Source organism: Lonchura striata, chromosome 1 (assembly GCF_046129695.1).
Source record: "Lonchura striata isolate bLonStr1 chromosome 1, bLonStr1.mat, whole genome shotgun sequence".
Taxonomy (NCBI): Eukaryota; Metazoa; Chordata; class Aves; order Passeriformes; family Estrildidae; genus Lonchura; species Lonchura striata.
The window spans coordinates 125,655,975-125,675,675 of NC_134603.1; the positions used below are offsets into that span (position 1 = coordinate 125,655,975).

At 37.5% G+C, this 19,701-nt stretch overlaps 1 long non-coding RNA gene across 1 annotated transcript in view; it reads right to left on the reverse strand.

The window, feature by feature from the left end:
* Nucleotides 1–19,701, reverse strand: part of LOC116183296 (uncharacterized) — a 52,373-nt gene extending 32,672 nt beyond the window's left edge. The window contains exons 1-2 of the long non-coding RNA XR_013339446.1: nucleotides 19,610–19,701; nucleotides 12,572–12,750 (exon numbers count right to left, since the gene is read on the reverse strand). This is a non-coding gene — a long non-coding RNA (uncharacterized LOC116183296). The remainder of the gene's footprint in view (nucleotides 1–12,571; nucleotides 12,751–19,609) is intronic.

Genomic DNA, 19,701 nt, shown 5'->3' on the forward strand with positions numbered 1-19,701 from the left:
CTCACAGGAGCTTCCATCCTCTGTGCATGAAAGCATGCTTGCTTAGGATCAGAACAAGAGTAAGGAACAGAGCAAAATCTTCAAATAACTTGGATGTCTAGGTCCCCCATAAGTATCTTTGAAGATCTTGTCCCCACAGAACAATAAAACTATTTATGGACTCCTATGAAAAGTAGGACCAAAATGTCTGTACTTGTTCCTTCAGTTCTTTAGAACATTTAAGCTTTCCCAAAGTAACCAGCATATTTTTGCTAATGATTTAATTATAACCTCCTCCTCATACCCCCGCTTATTAGAATATAAATTAAGGTATTATGAACCAGCAGAAAAATTCACTTTTATTTTCACATTGTTCAATACCTTTTTAATGTGTTCATCATGTTCGTTTGCAGTTATCTATTTCATCACTAAACAATTGCAATTAAATATTGCAATTTGGGCTAATTATCTCCACGGACAGGATTTTTTTTTAGAAAGTTTCCAAGATGGTGGAAAGCTTGAAAATAAAATAAAAAGAGAAAAAACCCAAGCAACAGAGAAAGCAGCAGAGATCTCTTCCTGTAATACTCTCAACATGAAATCTCATCCAAAATATTTCTGAAGTGCAGAGATTGGCACTGTACCAAACTATACTGTTGGTATGTGTCATGTGCTTACCAACAAACCAGATATTTCTAAATATGATCTTAAATTGTCCCCGACAGATGAATTGTAGAATGCTAAAGAATTACAGATTAGCTCAGATCCTGAAATGTATGGAACTAGCCTTTCCAGTTCTAGACATATACCCCACACTCTTGATACTTTCTAAATTGCAGAATATTCTCAGTTGGAAGGTACACAAGGAACAAGTCCAGCCCCTAAGTGAAATTCTATCCTGCATTTTTCTCACTTGTTTATTTTCTCCCCTTTTTTCCCCTCAGATATATTCTCTCTTATAAGTCACTAGGCTTTTCCTCCTGAGTCTCATAAAAATTCCAAGTCTTACTTGTAAGCTAATGTTTTCTAGAGAAAAAAAATCATCTACTCCTGTAAAAGCTTACCAAACAAGTAGCAAGCATCAATATTTTCTTCAAATTGCCTTCCATTCTCATTGGTATATGTAAAGTTAAGACAAATTATCAGCCTTTTGAAAGAGTAGATGTAATAATGTGTGTATTATCTAAAATCAGTGAGAAAACAAGTTTGGAAAGAAAGAGGGTGGACATTAAATGCAAGACACTCATTCAATCGTTAACAATGCCAAAAGTGTCTACCTAAGGAAAATTCTTTTATTCAAAATTAGTAGCTACATATTCATTATTACTGCTTTATACCCACAAATTATTTGCAATACTCTGCCATAGATATAGTGTAATACAGTGTCATAGAAATGTACATTTAAAAGTGACTTTGAGAATAATTATTCCATGTTCCTGCTCCAAGAAGGGGTTTGCTATAGCTATGCAATTTGCAGAAGAGGTTTTTCTAGCTCTCCCTGGAAGATTTTTCAGTAATGAAGTGCCTGTCACTCCTCTAGCAATCTGTTCTAGCAATTCATTATGCTTGGCATAATGTGGTTTTCTCAGTCATCAGACTTGAACCTTATACACTTTAAATTAAGTTCATTATGTTCAAGGTGTAGAGAATAGACTATTTCCTTCCTTCCTATACAGAAATCTCTATTGTATTTGAAGATTTATGCCTCTCTTCTTCAGCCTCAATGACTATCAACAGATCCTTTTTCCTGAAGTGTAGTGCCTGAGCACAATACTCCACTAGAGGCTTCATCAAGGCTGACATGAGGTTTCACATCCTTACGCCTTTCAGGACAGCCACTCATTTGAACAGTTGCATACTTACCTCTTTCTTAATAACATGACTTCATTTACTCATGTTTGACATATGACAATGCCTAAATCGTATTTTAAAGAACTGTTTCTAATCAGTTCTTTCCTATCTTAAGTTTTCGTTATTCCTGTGTAAGAATGATACATGCTCCAGCAGAAAATACCCAGATTAACCATGTACTACACTAGATGGAGGGCCTGGACATGCCTGCCATCCATAGATTCTCTGGGCCTAATGCAGACAAATACAAAATACAACATGCTAGTGAGCTGAAAATCTCCCCGTTTCTTTGAACTGTATTTTATATCTGGCTTTAGCTATGGGTTAATTTCTGGAAGGAACCTGTTGTCAGAACATCACTAAAACAAGAACAGAATCATAGGACACAGTTTGATTCCCAGCTGCAATACATATGCCAGTATTTCAAGGCATTCAAATCACAAATAGCTTAATTAAAATTGTAATTTAAGCAATGCACAAAACTATCTTCCTAATAATAAATAAACAATTTCATGTATATGGGTACTGGCTTTGAACACAGATTCTAAGCTAGAAGAGTCATAAAATCCCACACAAAACTGAGGCAACACATCTGTCAAGATCCAGTATTTGGGCTTTAAAGTCAGGATAATCATTGTCAAACTCCTGTAATGTTAAAAAAAAGAAAAAATAAAAAATGCATATTTTTTCAATGGCAGAAAAATCTGATGGATAGAATATGGTAATGGTAAACACATAGCTCACCTCTGTCACTGAACACACTTTGAGATTTTTCAGTGCTGTTTTAACCAACAAGCAATGATTGATACTATTAAGAGTGATAGTTTGTTTTAACAGAAACTGAGTTGGCAATCAAATCATTTTCTGAGAAATAAGATTGATTTTGAATAACAGTTTAAGATATAATGCAAGTGTACCACTGCACCTAGGTGTACCAGGGACACCTTTGTTTAAGAAGCATAGTAAGAGGAATAGCCTTACTATAGCCATCTATATTGTCCCTTACTATAGCCATCTATATTGTCCCTTACTTTCTACTCTTTTGTCCTGTTAACCCTCCTGTTAAATAAAAATCTTCTCAATAGGTTTTTACAAATTATGCCTATATATTATCATTAAGAAGGTTATCATGAACATCAGACTTCAGCTACTCAAATACTTGGCACCAACTCACTAAGTAAACAGTATCTTTTGACTGAATTATTGTTATATTTAGTCAGGTTATATTAATCCATGGCTACCACATGTATCAGGCAACAGAACAGTCATTTTCTACAGCACAGATGTACTCTATTAATACTCAAGGTAATTAACCATGTTCACAGATGAGGACTTTTGGAAAAATAATAGCAGAGCAGAAAATAGAGGTGCATATTAATACAAGCTCATATTGGCTCTAAAGGGAGAGCTCCAACACCTTCTCCTTTTTTTTTTTTTTTCATTAGCAACATAAATAGCAACATGCAACATATACATTTAAAGGTACACTTGTTACTTTACTAAATATGTTAAACATTAATCACCTCTGAGAACTTCATTTTCTATGCAGCTTGTCTGCATCTCTTCTGTTGCAAGCCACTTGAAAAATAAATGAACAAACAAATAAAACTATCAGTAGCCAAGGTGGACATTTAAATAAAAACCAGCATATTTTAATAGGCATATCAAATTAACTTGTTTATTTAAGTATCTTCTTCCTTTCTAACTCCATCCATCCCTCAACTAACATGAATTTTGTTTGAGTTTTTTTAAATACACAGTACAAGCCCACTTATATATACAAAAAACCCATGACAGGATGAACTACTGCACTTCTCTAAGACAAATAAAGGAATTTAGATAAAGTTCTGTGGCTAAATTAGGATATATTCTCTTTTAAGGGTACACACATTTAACTCACCAAGAATCCATTTGAGACAGTAAGTCTGAGAAGACCACATTTGTGCCCTGAAACCTAAGCATTCTTTGATCCTCTTTGAGATCAGACCTCCCCCAGTCACATCACAACCAGATCATTGCTCTGTTCAGGTTTTCAGGCAATTCCATTCACTTTTTAGTCAATTATATTCCTGCCTTTCCAGAAATATGTAAGACTTGTTCCTGGGAAATATGTGGACACTATTCATATATCATACACTTAACAGCATGAACCTTGAAGCTTCTGACAAATAAATTAACTGTAAGATGACAGCTATTGTCTGATAAAGATCCTGATTAAGATTGTAAAACCCAAAGGCAAATAGTTTCTGATGAACCTGGAAAATAAATATTTTAGTCGTGCCAGTAAAACCAGTGCAGTAATTGGTGCTTGGTATTTCACCTGTACCTCTTCTGTCAACACTAAGACTGCATGCATGAGGAAGAGTGGCTCAGACTTGAAAACCAATACTCACTGACTGTGCTCCACCTGGCAGTAAGGTGGAAAGTCAGCAAATTTACAATGCAGAATGCTCATTCAGAACTGTGCTAAAAGGCTGCTTTTGTCCTGAGTAAGTTAAGTCACTAAGGGAGCACTCATCACCTCAAAAAATGATCAATTCAAACCCTCTTACAGTCTACATCTGACCAAATTGCTGTACTCTACCTAGCACTTTAAAACTGTTTTTCAAGCATATCACCAAATTTATGTTTATATATTGAGCATGAAGGGAATCCTCAGAGGTAAAGGCAAGACTGGGTAAGCTACACACAGACCTCAGAAGGGGTGTCTTCAATCCACATCTGCCACAGACAAGGCTGGTTCAAAGCTTCCTGGTGTTTCAGAAGGGAATAAAAAAGGCAGCAGTAGGTCACTGCTGCCATTCACTTCTCCTTTCTGAGGCAGCTGTGTGCAAGGATCAGCAGGAATTTACTGTGAATCATAAGGGATTTTATCAGGAGCAATGAAATTCAGAAGTACATAGAGTGAGTCCTGACCCTGAGACATGGAAAGCTTTGCCATGAAGTTGAAAGAAATATCAGGAATTTAATCCAAAGGCATTAACAACTTTACAACATTTCTGCATGAACTTAGCAGGCACCATTCATTTAGTTTAGATCTGATTTATAACCATTCCTCTGGGTTTTTAATTACCTAGATTAAGATAAAAAATCAGATTAAAATCAGTCTGTATGCACACAGAAAATATACTTCCTACCCCATCTAATGGAAAAGTAAATCTCTATATTCTGCTAATCCTTTCCTTATAAGTATCATTATTATATATTTTATCAAATTATTGTTGTTATTTACAATTTTAACAACTTTAATATGTGTGTCTGTTTTCAAGAATTTGCCTGTTTAAATAATACCTTACAAAAAAACCCATTCCTCACACATGCAGCAATCTTTCTACTTAGCACATTGCCAAAATTGCCATACAGCAGATCCAAGCTCCTGGAGACCAGCAAGCTCACAGCCCACCATCTAATGGTCTGCATCTGGGCAAACCCAGCAGCCTTGTGGGCACACAGGTGCCAGGAGCACAGGGAAATGGCAGGGACATAGCTAGGAGAATCCCTTTCTGGATTGGGAGAGTGAAGAAGAGAATCATCCCAGGGCACCCATTACATCTGCACCTGGAGCTGGACATACCTGGGCTTCACTATCCCCCTCTCCTCAAGTGGAATTTAATCAATATCTCCCTGTTCCACAAAGCTGCAGGGTAAAAATGGAGACAGAATTTGGCTGCCCTCCTGCCAGCTAAGTGGTCTAGCTGCTTACTAGCAGGCAGTAAAGCCAACTACATAATATGATAGAGTACTTCTTTATTTGGATTCATGTTAGAAGGGGATTAAATCCTTCCAAAAACATATTTTCAGAAGTTCACAGATATTTATAGCAATGAATTAACACCAAAATTTTGAAAATTACAAGGAAAAATCTTAAAAAGTACAGTAATATATAAATATATAAAAATATATAAAATTTCTGTTTTATTTTATAGACATACCATGATTTCTGGTGAGCATAATGTTAGGAATTATTTTAGTTTTAATTGCAAGATGCTTCTATAAACCAATATTTAAAAAACAATCTCTATCTTTTTGAGTAGAATCAGCTGATTTTGTATCTGCACCAGAACTGCATGTAAATTGCATCCTAACACTCAGGTAAAAGAGCTTACAAAACTGACAGTTCTGTATATTATATGTGAAAAACTAACCTTTTTTTCTTATTTTTTTCTCTTTTTTTTTTTTTAATTTTGGGCAATGTTGCTGGGGTATTTTGTTTCACTTTTCCAAATTTATTTTATTCATTTAAATTTAGTTTATCTAGTAAAAATCATTGGCAAAAGCCATCTGAAGGTGTCTACATATGAGACTTATAAATAATTTACCTGATCAGGAAAATGCATCCAGAAATCTAACCTTAAGAAACTGAATTTCTATTTTAAAGAAGCTAGACTCTGTACCCATCTGTGTTGGAAGCCTATCTCATGCCTCTCTAATTCAATTCAGCACTACAACATTCCCAGAGTCACAACTCCAAGTTTACAGATACTTTTGAATAATGTTACATTATAACATTACTACAATGTTAACTGTAATCTAAAGGATTGTGTATTCTCTTTATGACGAGCTTTCCAGAAACCATTAATTCAGCTCCCTTTAACTATGCCCCTTGGGTCCACCAAAAAACAGTTTTTTCAGCTTTTGAAATTGCAACATAATACTGGAAATTTCCTCGATCAAATTAATAAAAATTAATTAACCTCTACAAAAAAGTCAGTAACATACCTATATTTGATATGGTTTTTCCATTTGATCTTTTCCCTTCTGGTTTGGCAGAATGAGCAGTTAAGCCTGTGCTATCTTAAATAATCACAATGAAAGAAAAGGTGGAGGGGCAACAGATATTTCCAGCAAGGCTTCATCCTGGTCGATTCACTGCCAGGGTTAAAACATAAATGGAAATGAATTGTCCCATAGAGCATACACATTTAACTCCAATTTCAGCAGACTGTGTTAAAAAAGACCTAGATGAAAAAGAGCAAGCACTCCTAAACACATACTTTCATGTATAAACACATGATTTATTACAATAAGAGAAAATGTTGCTATGAAAAATAAAATCTTTCCCAGAAGAATAACTTTGAACACACTTTAACCTCTTTTGTTACACGTGCCAAATTAATTTCTATGGTCTCTGATTTCACTCAAATGAAGTAATTGTTTTATGCCCCAAAGGGATGAAAATATTTTTTTCCTTGTATTCAGCTATTTTCCCTAGTAGCAAACCAGTCATGAGTTCCCCAAGCCTCCCACGTCACTGCAGACCCCTCGTCTCACCACTGTCACCTGCAGACTTCCCTCACCCCTGGCACAGGGCAGGGCAGACTGCCAGCGAGAGCCTCTTCACATGCAGTGGCTGTGCACGACGTCTCTGACGGGCACAAGCTGCCACGTTTGTAAAACTGCTGGCACGGGGTGCTCTTCCCAAGTATCTACAACTCCCCCCCACCAATAACACCTCAACCTGTCTTTCTGATGACAGACAGCCAATATCCAACACCTTCACCCCTAATCCCTGTCAGAGATCGCGCTGGTGAGCACTGTCCGACGCTGCGAGATTGGATTTCTTGTTCTCAGATAGTATTTTAAGGGGTTGGGATGGAGCAGCACAGTCTCAATAGTTGCAGAGCTAAAGTACATAATTTTCCAGCTCAGATCCCTAAAGTGAGCCTCACATTTCCTGGAAAGGTGTGGGTCCAGAGAAGGGCCACAAAGATGCTTAGAGGGATGGAGCACCTCTCCTCAGATAAGAGGCTGTGAGAATTGGGATTGTTCAGGCTGGAGAAGAGAAGGCTCTGAGGACACATTATCACAGCCTTCCAGTACTTAATGGGGACTTATAAGAAAGATGGGGACAAACCTTTTAGCAGGGTTTGTTGCCACAGGACAAGGGATAATAGTTTTACACTAAAAGAGGGTAGATTTGAACTGAGTACTAGGAGAAAATTTTTTTTTAGTATGAGGGTGGTGAGACACCAGAATAGATTGCCCAAAGAAGTTTGGGATGCCCCATCCCTGAAAACATTCAAGGGCAGGTTGCATGGGGCTCTGAGCAACCTGATCTAGTTGAAGATGTCCCTGCTCATCACAGGAGAATTGGACTAGCTAATCTTCAAAGTTCCCTTCAAACTCAAACTATTCTACAATTCTGTAATTCTAATCAGCTGCCAGTCCTGTCTCCTACTACAACTGCTTCCAGTTTCTGTAAAGAACAATGAAAAGGCCCCAGGAACCAAAAGTTATGGCTGCTCCCATCCTACACAGCTGACTAACTACAATATTAGACAAATATACTGTATTTCTTTCCTGACCTCAGATTTTTCATTTTCTCTTGCTTAAAGGCAGAGATTTAAAAAGGAAGATGAAGGGTGCTCTGTCTCATCCAGGACTAGCCTAAAACACTACATTTTTTATAGCCATAAATAGATGGGTCCTTAGTTCTTAGAGGCAGATGCCATGCTCAGGCGAAAGTTCAAGCCATGGGCTGCATGTGGAGGCCAGCACTTTACTAAAACAACTTCCAAAACCCTAAGAAATGAACATTAAATGTGATTTAGGAATCACATTTGCAATTCCTCATAATGTTATTACTAGTCTGCTCTTTGCACAGCATGTGACATTCTCATCCTGTTCAACACTCTTAACTCTCCTCTATGCACTGTGATTTTGTGTTATGGATATTAGAAACCTGAGCCTTGCTGTCTGCATGACTGAGAATAGCCCATATTTCTCAGATACACATTTATCCAACAGCATTTATCCAACAGTAGAGATAATAAGCAATACCTCAATCTTCAGTGAGCTTTTAGGGAACATATTAAATCTGGAAAACAACATCTCAGATGTGAAATCCCATGGTTTAACTTCCTTAGCACAGGCGAAGTAACTCTCCAATATGTTTCTGTGATTAAAGAACAAATTCTCAAAGCTTTTTAAGGTAGTTCTAGCTGTTTTCACATGCTCTAATGCTTCTTCAGTTTCTTCTTTGAAAAGATTTTTGGTGAAATATACAATCTAGACTAGAATGTAAATAAATGAACCACAGAAAAAAATGTAAATTTACTTTTCAAAATGTAGTCATGACATCAGTCATAAAGTTATTTTTTAATTTATATATAAACACAAACCTTAACATGTATTATATTTTAAATTTTTCATCTCTAATGATTCTAGTTTTACAATTACCTCATAATTCAAGTCACAGCTTTGAGGTGCTCCCAGAGCATCCTCAACATGCCCAACTAGACTGACTCTTACGTATCACCTTCTGTACAGTGAACATTCAGAAAATAACACAGTAAAGGTAGTTTCTTTCTCTCAGTAAAAGTGATATTGGAAATTCATTCACCTGTTTGACATAATACTGCCATAGCTTTTGGGTACTAATTCTCCTGTGGCATATATTGTGCCAAGAAATACAGAAATGGCAATACCAGTTCTCTTAGATTTTATAATTTAGTAAACTTGCAGAAGAGGGCTTCCCCAACCCCAGAATCAAACCTAGCACACATGCATATGTAATGTGTAATTCTCCTACTTCCTGACCAACAAAATACTCTGAACAATGAACCTTACAAAACATCTTTGCTTGCCAGCATTTAAAAGTGCTCACACCTCCAGCAGTCCACTTGGTTTCAGTGGGAGCATGGGGAAAGCTTATTGAGCACAAAAACACCTCAAGGCAGGTCATTCAGAGCTTGTTTGCAAAGCCCATATTTTCTTGGCTTCTCCAGCTCTTACCAGCATTTTGAAATTCACAGATTTATACCAACAAAGGAGAGTAAGGAGCAGCTACCCACCCTGGAAAGGTTATATGGCTTCTAGAGAATTTGTTTCTAGACAAGAAGCATATTTTGTTCTTAAGTACATAGCACCTATATGTCTGATGGCTATCTGACAACTATTTATTCATCTCATCTTCAACTTTAATACTCTAAAACTGGTTGAAAGTATCTGTAATGTAATTTTGGTGTTTATTAGGCAGTTAAAAGACAGATTAAGTCCATGTCTTTTTTATTAGTGTTCTGTGTATCAAGTAACATTTATTTATTAGGTACTTATGTGGTTTAGAACTCTTATTTGAAGGTATCTGAACAATAAGTAGGTTGTGGCTACAACTCATGCAGGCATGCTGTAAACTGAGAGTGGCTCCATATCAGGCAGATATGTGTAAAATAAAGGTGGGATTAAATAGCAAATCTCTGGGAATTTCATCTTCTGAAAGAGCTGAATGTATTTTTCCAATGGTGTCAGATAAATATCAATATCTTGGGCTTTTACTAATGCTGTAAAAATATAAAAGGGAAAAAGCACTTCATCTTAAGAGAGTATAATTTCCAAGCTAACCAAGACTCAATGAGGAGTGCAAAGTAATTATTTACTTAAAATAGAAAGACATGCAGGTTTTAGTGGCATGTTGCAGTTAAAGATTGCTCATGAAATTGCACGAAGGCTCATCAAGTGGCTACGATGGTTTCCATTCCATCTCTGGTAGCCAAGACTGCTCACACCTTTCTAGAATGTCTGTAGTTCCTCTCAATGATGCCAACCAGACCAAGGAGAAGCAGGAATCCTCACAGATTCCTAGGTCATGGAAATGTGAAAATCCTACCTTGAATGAAAGGAAAAATAAGTCTGAAGTCTGCAGCCATTTTAAACAGGGTGTAGGACAGGCCAGGTCTGGTCAGCAGATGTCTAATCACATATCAGTTAATCCCCCTGGCACCTGGTGCATCCTGACATTTTGAACAAGAGCTGTGTTCCAACCTCTGGTGTTATGTTCAATGGCTTGGGCTTTTTCATCAAAGGGGAAAAGGACTCCACATTTTCTTCAAGCTGGAAGTTTAACAAACTGGCAAGTTTTTCTCACAGACTGTAGAAGTTTCTGTTGTTTAGCCCTTCAACAAAAGGCATGACACACCTGCTCTGGACTCCTATTGGCATAGGAGGACCTGGGAAAATTCAGACTCACACAAGCAGTTTGTTTTGATCTCTGTTCAACATTGCCCTGTTCTTTTCCTGCTCAAAAATGTATTAAAATGAGAGATGTAGAGCAATGCCAGCCTGTACAGGTGGCAAGGTTCTGGTGAGCAATGCTTTCTTTCCATCACCTTGTAGGAGTTTCACATATCTCTGGCTTCAAAACTTTAGAAGAGACATGAAATTTTTGCATTCTGTCACTGTAGACTATTAGCTAATTAAAGACACCTGATGAAATATAGCAGTTTCAGTCCTCTCTTCTAGTCTTATGTCAACACAAGAACAGTTTCACTATATTTTGATTCACCGATACAAAATTATGACCTCCATCAACAATCCAAAATATTAACACAGGCATTAAAAAAATAAATACATTTGTAAACATGTGACTATTTCAGGTTTTATTACAAACCTTTATCAGTGATTTTTAACCAGGAGTAAAATAGGTACAAAAATATTTGTAAGTGCAAGGTTTTTGCAGAACTAGTGTCTCATAAACTGAGTAACATTATAGAAAAAGCTGATATTTCATTATATTTCTTTAAATTTTAACTTTATATACCAAGTATTATATTAGCTAATTGTTTCTTTATTGATGACTGCCTTAAATTTTTAGCAGTAGGATTTATCGATCCACAGATTTGCTGCATCTAAAGTATCAAAAACATGCTAAAAAAGGTGCACGTACTAATTGATTTTGCTACTTCTATCTCTCTCACCAATTTTTATGACAGGGAAAGTATCTACATAAAGTTTAAAACAAACAAACAAACAAACAAATAAACAATGAGCCACCTCAGCACACAAAAACTCCAGCATCTCTTATGTAACTTAGCACCATAACTTACAGCCTCACGTTAAGACAAATTATGGATTACTTTGTTATACTTACATACATAAACACAAAGTATACATCTCACTCACTCTACCCTTATCTTTTCATTGAAAACATCCTGAAAAGCTGGGTAACAGCTGCTTTCTTTGGTTTTTAAGATCTTAACAAATTTTTTTTTTTTTTTTTTTTTTTAATCCAGAAAACACTGAAGCTATAATTTTACAGAAGAGAAAGAAAACAGTTGAACATCATGGTTGTCTGTCAATATAGAACTTACAAGCACACTTGGAGAATTAATGAATAAATATGTCTCAAGCCTACTAGCAAATAAAGCATTTATCAGTATAAATGCTGGCTGAAATCCTTGGAATGGTCAAAAAGGTGGAGAAGGAACTGAATTCTTCACAATTCTTACTCACCTAGCATCATGGTATCACAACAGTGTAAATAAAAAGCATGGAAAAAGAAGATTAAACACAACTCCCAAAAATTTGGAAAGTAAGTAACCTTGCCTATATTTTTCAATTAAAATGAGCTATTTTGCTTGTAACAAGCTATGATTGTTATCATTAATCAACATTGTCTAATTCATGGCCAAATTTGGCAATAATTTCCTGAATATAAACTTAATTCTCAAACTCATTTTCTCCAGAGTGTGAGAAATGTCATGGGAAGAAATTTAGAAGAGATGGACAAGAACAGAATCTCTTACAGATATTTAACCCCTTAACATTAACTTCCTCTTATATTTAACACAGGTTTTCTTCTGTAATTTATGCAAACCCTGATTACTTTGGGAAACATTTATAAACTATTTACAAAAACAAAACAACCTAAAGTTGTTTTGGTTCCTCACTTTTCAAAGTGCATAGAGAAATGCAATTCAAAAGAAAGCTCTCTTTTATGTTTGCAAAAATATCTGAAATCTCTTACTTGTTTATTTTTAAATAAAATGTCTTTTCTTGCTTTCCAGAAATTCAGCCCAGTTTGGAGGCCCATCTGAAGACCACACAGAAGAAGAACAGCAGAATCCCATCTCACAGTGTCAGGAATCTGCTGTGACCACCATTGATTCAATTGCATGCAGCAGTGTCCTGAAATTAGAACTTTGTCTGAAAAATACAAAAACAGCCCCTGAATTTCAAAGTAAATACTACCTCATGATCATACAGAGCTCTTTACCCCCCATTCCTATATGCACTTTTAGAATGAACAACACTGAAATTCAGAATTTAGTTCTGATTAGAATAAGATTTAAAAATAAAGAAAAAATCCTGAAGACAGAGCTAAAAGACTATTCATAAAGACACAGATCATATTTCAGCTGTATTTATTAATCAACACCATGCCCAAACACACTCTCAAAAATTTTTGGCTGCAAGTCCTTTGAATGGTTCCTTGCAGTTATTCCAGAATTTTACTATTTACTTTTTACTATTTAATTTCCTAATATTACATGATAATTTGTTTTTCTGAAGAAACATGAGAGTTAACATAAATATAAAATATTTAAATAGACCATATTTCATACATTTTACCAGTGTTTACAAATAGAGAAACTAATAATAACAGCAAAGCATTTTAATACAATATTTATGGAGCATTAAAGCTCACATTCTCTTCCACACTTTATTTTTTTTTTTTTTCCTTTTACATAAGCCAGTTCATCAGTTCTGCCTCAGTTTTAGCTGAGTTTTAGTACTGACCCTGCTCTGCCTGGCACACTTGCTTCACTGCTATGACACAGAGCAAGGAGCTGATCCTGGCCAAAGCCTTCAGATGATTTGTTATTGACAGGATTATAAATCTTCATTTATCCAACAACTGATTATCAATCATCTCTGTACACAGTCAGTCCCAAACTGAAATCAAGACTTAGGCTTGCTTAAGCTGTGAGCTCTCTGGAGCACAGCTCATATTATTTCTGTTTCTACAGGTAAGAGAGGTGCAGCTGAATAATTAGTGATGCTCTCCTTTTTGATGCCATCCTTTGATATTAGTGTTAGTCTCATCAAAAACAATAAGATGCCTTTTTTGCTATGAGTTTAGTTCACATTAAATGCTCAAGGCAACAGAGAAATGCAATCTATTGAAAACACATTTAAAAGGTAATTCAAGAGAATAACCCTATTTTGTACTCTGGAAGCATAGCTTCAACTGATTCCAATTTTTGATGACTCTACAGACTGCTTAAATCTTACTTTTGAAATTAATAAACCCAAAATATAAATTCTTGAAAATTCATATTTCGATATGACAAAACAATTACACTTTGTACAAAAAAATGCTTGAAAACATTTTGCAGTGCCAAACATCAAAATTGATAAGTAACCTTTGAGTTACAGAATTCAGGGCAATGAACCCTTGCTAAGAACTCAGTTTTAGGGCCCTGTGCAGGTAAAGATGTGCTGCTACATCACATGTGCCAGTGACTTACAAAGAAAAAACTGGAAAATAATACAAAAGGAAGCAAAAAGGAAAATAGAAGTGCAAGTCTGGTTTTGTATAAGTAGTTACAAACTCATGGTGCAGTTTATCTTGTTTTGGTAGTGAAGACATGAACAGCATAAGAGCAACCTCAGCATAAGTGAGTAAAAATGGCAAAGCAACAGGTAAGCAAGTAGGCAAAAAAACCTGGAGAAGCTAGGATGAAAACCACAGCACTTCCATTTATCTGTTTTAACCATCATCCTTCAACACATAATTGAATTTATTAGGGCCTGATAGAGTAACATACAGCTTCTCCAGCACCTTGAAGCTCAGGCTCCATCCAAGCCTGCCTCTGAGCACCAGCAGCTGCTCCAGGGCAGAAGAAGTCTGACCTCCCAGAGCCCATCCTCCCCTCCTAAAAGCCTCCTGACATCTGTCATGCTGGTCAGCTCCCATCTCATCCATGAGTAGGGCATGCCTCACCCTGCCTGTGTGCTCCCTGGAGACTCATAAGGCAGACATTAATTTAACGAGTTCATTTGTGGCTTTATGAAGTAATTTATGCTTCCTTAACATAATAAACTCCTTAACCTTCACGGCCTTAATAAATATGATAGGGTTTGGATTTACTCCAGTATGGAAAAAAGGAGAAAATATGTAATTGGGAAGGATTATTTTGCTGTTTTTGAACACTAAAGCCATGTTATGAGATGTAACCACTAGATTTAAATACCAAATTTATAAATTAAACTCCTTTTGTATATACTGAATGAGCAGTAAATTTATGTAAACCAGTTATTTCTCTTTCAGTACCTCCTTTGCAAAATGTTGTAAAATATTAAAAATAAATTTTTAAGCACTTTGCAATGACGAATATTTTGTGGTTTTAGTTTGGTTTTTTAAATAACACAAACACATGGAAATTGAAGATACAAGATACAAACTTTATCAGGTCATCTGGAAAATTCTGTCTTCCTTTTGCAGAATATGCTAGTTAAGTAAACAGCCACAATAGTGCTACAGATACCACTTGTGAAAGCCAGGTCTTATATATTCATCTCCCTAACATCAAACCAAGGAAAAAAATAATCCCATTCTCATTTGAAGCAGAAACACCTAAGCCAGCTGAATCCCTGTATCAGTTTTCATTAAAATTATCTTCCTTAATAAACAGAGATTTAGCAATGAACTGTGAACTTATTTGCCAACTTCCTCTTCTCTTTATGCTTGTCATGATTTGCTCTGGGTCTTTTTCTTTCCCTACTAATCTGAAAAAAACCTTGACCTTTCCAAGCTGCTCAACAGTGGATTTCAGATGCATTCAGGTTGCTGTGCTTGGAATCTTTCTGCTTTGATGTTGATGGGAGTTTTGTCATGGGCTTCAATCGGGAGGAGATTTCCGTCTCGGTAGGGGAGTTGCGGTTCCATCCCTGCCCCTATTCATAACCGCTGCCTCTCAAGATCAAACTGAAAAGATAATGACCAGCCTGAAATCTGAACACTGCTAACAAAGTACTAGCAGACAAAAAGAATACTTTTCATCTTCCTGCCATTGCCATTGGTATTTATACAAAATATCTGTAATACTGCAGCATAAATGGCACACATTATTCCCTCTTTGAAACTTTATTTTCTTTCATAAAAAGGCAGGAGTAATAATTAAAAAACTGTTCTGTGATAACTGCTTTGCTTTTCTCATCTTAAATTTGGGTTTCCCCAAGTCTGAGCTATGGACATGAATCACTACATTCTTCTCCCTCCAGCCAAAATTTGGACCTGCATCTGTACATCAGAAAATTTCCCACAGGACTGGAGTATTTACATTTAAAACCATGTTATTTTGCTTAGTCTAAACTTCTCAAAATTTTGGAAAAGAGACACAAAAGTCAAGATCAGGACCAGAGGCATGACTTGGGAGCTGGAAAGGACAGTACAAAACCTTTAATCCATGATGTTGTCTTTTTGTACCAAGTGTACATCTGCTGTTGCTATAAGGCAGTTTCCAAAGCAATTTCAAGTGACATTTTATTGCAAAGGTAAGGCAGGAGTCTGGCCTGGTTTGCAGTCTCTCTCTCTCCTTTTTCTTCAAAGTGTTCATATAGATTCAGTTGACAAGTTGAAAACTAAATACTTCATGTTAGTTCCAGAACATTCACAGCACAAAAAATACCCTGAACATTTTGTACCTAGTCCTAATTCTAAATGTCTTCTACATATTGTTAATAAAGCAAGAGATTTCTAAAGAGCTTTATGACATATACACTATATGCATTTTCTTTAAGAAAATCTTATACAAGTAATTGTTTTTATAGTTTAATCCTAATAACTCTTACATGACACATTGTGAAATCTTGTATACAAACCTCTTACAATTTACATTTCAGAAGCAGCACAATTTTAGGAAGACTCGTGCAAAACTAAATATTCCTTCTCCTATTACCTTCTTATGAGCTTTCCTCCTTTATGAGCTGTAAAAGTCTTTCATCTTGCAACTTAATAAACTGCTGTTACACCGTGTTGTCATCACAGAGCTGACTGGAGGTGAGGATTCCCTGTGTGCCCAGCTCTGCACGCAGGAGGGGCAGCTAGTCACCACTGCCCACGAGGGAAGTGACTCCTGCCTCGTCTCTCACGATGATGTGCGCTGGACAAGAAGTACATCACCTTGCACTGTACTGGGGATGGCTCTGGAGACTTGAGCACAAGGAGGAATATATCTTTCATGCAGTAAACAATTCAGATGACAGCAGTCACATCCATTATACAGAAGGCAACAGAAAGAAAGGAAGAGTGACATGCTACACAGAACTAAGCCTCCAGCAACAAGTCACTTCTGATTATTATATTAGAAGTGGGATAGCTACTTTTTTAAAAGAGGCCCTTTCATAAGAGCTATTTTGTATCAGTTGTCTCTGGTGCCTGTTAAAATATCACTCTCTTTATTTTTTTTCCCCACTTTATCACAAGAATTCAGATATAAAAGCCACTTCTATGAAGGCCACTGTGTGCTGGAGAAGTCTTTGAGCCAGCTCCCCAGACTGAAGGTCTTTTCTGCTGTTCTCCATCCCAAGGCACTCTGTGGTGCTCTTCGTAACACAGACAGCTTTGTGCCCCACCTCATGCGGCACCCAAATCAAGTGAGACGCAGGTTATTGGTTTGACAATGCCACTGCTGCATTTCTCTTTAGACAGACAAAAGTTGAGGAGAGATTCAGCTGCCCATCAGAGGTCTCCAACAACTAATGCATAATAGAAGCCAGAACCTCAGCATGTTTATTTTTTGAACATAGTGAAGAAAACCTGATATGTAAATAGGAAAGTTTCAAATCCAGAAAATGTTATCTAGAACACCTATACTACACAAACATACATATTTCTTATTCTTCCTTCTAAACTTGAGCTTCCCTATGGATATTCACTGACCTTTCCCTAGCCTCTGGGCTTGGATATATGATCATACACATCACCTTTTGAAAACTGTTACCCTGATTTTTAAAATTTTTATCGTTTTTTTGAAATTTTTAAAGTTCTCATGAAACTTCTTTAGCCTTCTGATAATGTTTACATATTTAAGAAGCAGAGTTCCCATGCAATTTCATGTATAAATAAAATATTTACATATTTCTCTGTAAGTAGAGAAAAATGATTGATTGATCTTTGGACCAGTGTGGTTAGAGAGGTAGTAATTCCATCATCCAATCCACGGTCACTCTTAAAATTCTATAAATACCAAATGTTTTAATAAAACTAAGTCTTTTTCTCTTTTAAACTTACCAAGCTTCTGTGTACTCATTTTGTGTCCAATAGTGACAGAAAACCATCCCTGGCTATACCATAACACCTTTCATCAGTGCTGTATTTTAATATACATAATTGCATTTAGTAATCTCTGCACTGCCAAAAATCCATAGTTTTGTCTTCCAGAGAGCCTGATTGGTAGGTAACAGATACAGAATCAGGGTCATCTTCCAGATACCAGCAAGTTGCATGTAGAAGATGAGAAAAGACTGTCACAGACCTAACTCTGTTCAACTCTATATGCTTGATTCCTTAAGTTAATGGGAACTAGAAAAATATTTCTGACAGCATAATTTCATCATAAATTGTGTCTTCATGTCCAAAAATAAACTAACTATTCAGAATCTTCTTTGCCAGGGCTCTGTATTTCATGGTTTGGCAGCTCTGCAAGTTACTGTGAACTTCTCTGCTTGTTCAGAAATACAGAACTGAAATTTTCATAGATGCAAAATGCTTTTAGCTTACCTGAAAGAGTTAACAGCCATTACTGAGTGCAGGCTAAAGTGAGTGCTGTCTGGGACGATGCCAACAAGAAATTGGTTGATTTTGTGATACCAATAAGCATATACAGCATTAAGTGACTCCTAAAATGAGATGGTAGACCACTAAATGGTATAGGACAGAGGGCTGAGAGGGACAGAGAGAGCTCCCCAGCAAAGGGGTAATCCCGTCAGAGAAGGTCAGCCTGCTTGTGGCACAGGTCAGCAACTGGAGGTAAGAAGTAGCAGGAATCCCTGCCATAGCATAAGCATTGGGAAAAGGACTGGAGGGAGAAGGGGATCTGTGCTTTGAACAACTGAAGCGTTCACAGATTTTTCTGTTGGACACTACGGTCACGGAAACAACTCACTTGCTACAAGGATTTTAACTGGGACCAAGTTTTATACAGTTTTTATACTTCTAGTTCTCAATACAGATGTCACAGAGCCATTACAGCAGAAAAATCAATAACCTTTGTTAAAGTAAATGGCACAGAAGATCTTCAAAACCATACACAGTCAAGGGAGGAAAGGTCAGGAAGAAGACTGACGCTGTGAAGCACCAGTATTTCTACCTCTTGGGCTTTATCAGACTTAAACTATTCTTAAAATGCATCCAGCTTACTGGATGAGAGATATAAGTGGAGCCTCACGGCAATGCAAAGAAAAGATGCACCAAGAATTAATTTTTGAACCTGCTCTGCTGGTCAAACCAAGGCTGTGGAATCAGTTTGAAGCTTTGTCCAACCCCTCTTCCCTCAAAAAAACAACCAAACTAATTTTTTTTGTTTCAGACTGACACTAAATTCCATCGAGAGACGACACTCTCACTGCCTTAGTTGCTGGTCGCTCTTCAGGTTTTCAAAATAACAAACCCTTCAGAACTGAAAATACGAACGAACTCGCTGCATTCCCTCACTACCCACCCAAGGAGAGGGGGGAAGAACACCCTCTGAAATTTTCTGCGGAAAGCCCCCGACGGGCCGGCAGGAGGCACCCGCGGCGCCGGGGAAAGGGGCTCGGCCGGGGAAAGGGGCTCGGCCGGGAAAGGGGCTCGGCCGGGAAAGGGGCTCGGCCGGGAAAGGGGCTCGGCCAGGGAAAGGGGCTCGGCCGGGGAAAGGGGCTCGGGGCCGGCCCCGCTCACCTGCCGCTGCCGCCTCGGTAGCCGCGCTGGGGCACGGGATGCAGCTGCGCTGCCGCCGGCTCAGACATTTATTGCCCCACGCACACAGTCCTCGCCGCCCCGTCCCGTCCCCCCGCTCACCGCGTTCCCGTGTCCCCGGGGATGGCTTCCCCGCCGCAGCCGGGGCACGGCGCTGCTCCTCCGCTGCTCCCTCCGGAGCGGAGGCGGCCCGG